This window comes from Neovison vison, chromosome 2 (assembly GCF_020171115.1).
Source record: "Neovison vison isolate M4711 chromosome 2, ASM_NN_V1, whole genome shotgun sequence".
NCBI lineage: Eukaryota > Metazoa > Chordata > Mammalia > Carnivora > Mustelidae > Neogale > Neogale vison.
Window position 1 is genome coordinate 79,401,171 of NC_058092.1, and position 3,254 is coordinate 79,404,424.

Genomic DNA, 3,254 nt, shown 5'->3' on the forward strand with positions numbered 1-3,254 from the left:
TATTTCATCTTCCCTTATCTTACATGAAAGATGGATTGCTTTATTACATTTTTTAAAACTATAGTAATGTACTGATTAGATTAATAAAAATATACTAATTAGGGCACCTGGGTGGCTCAGTGGGTTAAGCCGCTGCTTTCGGCTCAGGTCATGATCTCAGGGTCCTGGGATCGAGTCCCACATCAGGCTCTCTGCTCAGCAGGGAGCCTGCTTCCTCCTCTCTCTCTCTGCCTGCCTCTCTGCCTGCTTGTGATCTCTCTCTGTCAAATAAATAAATGAAATCTTAATATATATATATATATATATATATATATATATATATATATACTAATTAGACCAATAATACCAAATCACACCCCTGACAAGAACTCTTCCTTTTCCTTTTCCCTTGAGTGTGGGGTTGGGTCACAAATTCAACTCATATTCTTCAAGGACATTTCAAAACCTACTGCGCTGTCTTTTGGATTCAATACCAATAAGAGCCAAGATTGCAAATGGTAGTCCGGGGGACCCATGTTTTGTTTGTGGTTCAACATTTACAGATAGGAACATTTTACATAAAGATGCAGATTTCTGACTCTTGTGAAAATTGGATGGTCAGCTAACTCAGCATTTCATTCACCCAACAACGAGTTGTGCTGAGTATAGACAAACTTTTCCAGGCCTGTGCTCTAGTTTGCCATAGTGCCCCCTCACTCCCTAATGTTTCTGCCTCAGCCCCCAGCACTTTCTTTCTCTTTCCAGGCTGTTACCTATAGGCATCTGAATTTGTAACCTCTGAGTTAACCTCCTTGTGAGTGATTTGGGAAAGGAGACACAATCAGAAGTTTCTTTGAAGCTTTAAAATAGGGGGCAGGAAAGGGACTAGTGGAGAGAATAGAAGGGAGGAGATTAGGCTTTGAATTAGTGATTCAATTAAAAAATAACCCCTGTTTGTTTGTTTTTTTAAATTTTTTATTTTTTATAAACATATATTTTTATCCCCAGGGGTACAGGTCTCTGAATCTCCAGGTTTACACACTTCACAGCACTCACCAAAGCACATACCCTCCCCAATGTCCATAACCCCATCCCCTCTCTCGACCCCCCTCCCCCCAGCAACCCTCAGTTTGTTTTGTGGGATTAAGAGTCACTTAGGGTTTGTCTCCCTCCCAATCCCATCTTGTTTCATTTATTCTTCTCCTACCCCCGTAACCCCCCATGTTGCATCTCCACTTCCTCATATCAGGGAGATCATATGATAGTTGTCTTTCTCCGACTGACTTATTTCGCTAAGCATGATACCCTCTAGTTCCATCCACATTGTCACAAATGGCAAGATTTCATTTCGTTTGATGGCTGCATAGTATTTCATTATATATATATATATATATATATATATATATATATATATATATAACCTCCTCTTTATCCATTCATCTGTTGATGGACATCTAGGTTCAAAAAGAACCCCTGTTTTATGTGAAATTCCCCAGAGAACAGAATAGACAAAGTATTTATTTCACTGTTTCCTGGAGTGCTAATTCAGTACCACCATCCACTAGAATGGGAAGGCAAGGTGGTGACTGAATTTACACCCCAGGAAAAATGAAGTCTGTTGTGACTTAGTCATGAGAATATAAGATTAAAATGACAGGGCATTAAAATAAAAAATTTAATAGGAAGGATGGAAGGAAGGAAGGAGGGGAAAAAACTAAAATGAGAGATAAGGCATTCATTTATTTTCTATGAAAAGGCAAAGTGAATATTGATTTTTTAAAAATACAATAATTCTGGGGTGCCTGGGTGACTCAGTGGGTTAAGCCTCTGCCTTCAGCTCAGGTCATGATCTCAGGTCCTGGGATTGAGCCCTGCATCGGGCTCTCTGCTCTGCAGGGAGCCTGCTTCCTCCTCTCTCTCTGCCTGCCTCTCTGCCTACTCTCTGATCTCTCTCTGTCAAATAAATAAATAAATTCCTTTAAAAATAAAGAAAGAAAGAATACAATAATTCTCTAATTGTCTGCTGATACCACCACCAAATATTATGAATCTCTTGTGTCCAAAAAATTATAAAATGATGTTAGGAGTATAGAATACAAGAAATTTAATAGGAAGTAGAGCAGGCATTTTGTGTGTCTGGTTTCTTAATATTTAATTTAGTTTAATTTAATTTAATTTAAAGGAATGATTACAATTACAATGACAGCAAATTCTAATTCATCATTATATCCTTAATACCTACCACAGCACCTGGCATATAGAAGGTAATCCATAAACATTTGCTGAAAGGATGAATGAATAAATGAGGTTGCCAGGAGGACAAAAAGTACAAAAACAGAATAGGTTTTAAAGATGTTTTTAACTTAAAAACATCATTCAGAATCTGAAACAGAATCATGAATGACAGTCTATATTCTATTTCTTCTTATTGGTACATTCCCTGAAGAAATATTGTGGGCTTTTTGGAATAGTTCCTTAAGAAAAGGAACAGCCTATAATAATTTGGTGCTAGGATTTGTCTGACTCGAGGCATAACACTATAATTCTGGAAATTGAAATTCCCCCAATGAAAACATGGCACTGAAAGACTTCTATTGAGAATTCATGATGACTATAGCAAGCATGTCAAAAATTATCATATAAAACTTGTCACTTGCCTGCAATGATGGCATTTTTTAGAACACCTTGGGATTAATCATGAAAACAACTATTCTTTGAACAGCTGCTGGAAGGAAAAAAAATTGTCCCATGGAAGTTATTGAAGGGTTTATTTTGTTATTGTGCATGTGGTCTTCAGCAGGATATCAACTTGTCCTGAGACAGAATATTTTCAGCCTCTGGCTATAGTCTCAGGGTCTCCTATAAAATAAATGTCAATGTCATTATATTCAAATAGCATTCCACAATCTGGTTTCCCTATTTTGTGTATAAGGATATGCCATGCTCTCTACAGAAGGGGAAAATTGTGTAGAGACTGCAGCAAGAGGTGACCTGGTAGCACACTGCCAGAACCCTGTTTATTAAGATTTGTAGTGTTGTTCCTTCTGAAGACCAGCCCTAAATATTTCCCAGTTCTCTCAAGTGAGGAATAACCATCCAAATCCAGGAAACATCCAATTCTCTCAGATGACAGCAGAGATCTTAGGAGACCCAGATGTTTCCTCACTGATTACCCCCAGTAAAATCTAGTCAGAACCAACCAATTCGAAGATATAATGAAGTGTTCAGACTTCTTGTGGAGCATATTCCTTATCTTTTTCCAAGTTGTGTGTGTG

General features: G+C 37.8%; 1 non-coding gene across 1 annotated transcript; it reads left to right on the forward strand.

Annotated features, from left to right (window-relative positions):
- Positions 1-2,636: 2,636 nt before the first annotated feature.
- Positions 2,637-2,702, forward strand: LOC122901603. The gene has a single exon (XR_006383595.1). It is a non-coding gene; the product is annotated as a small nucleolar RNA SNORD58 (small nucleolar RNA).
- The last annotated feature ends 552 nt before the right edge of the window (positions 2,703-3,254 follow it).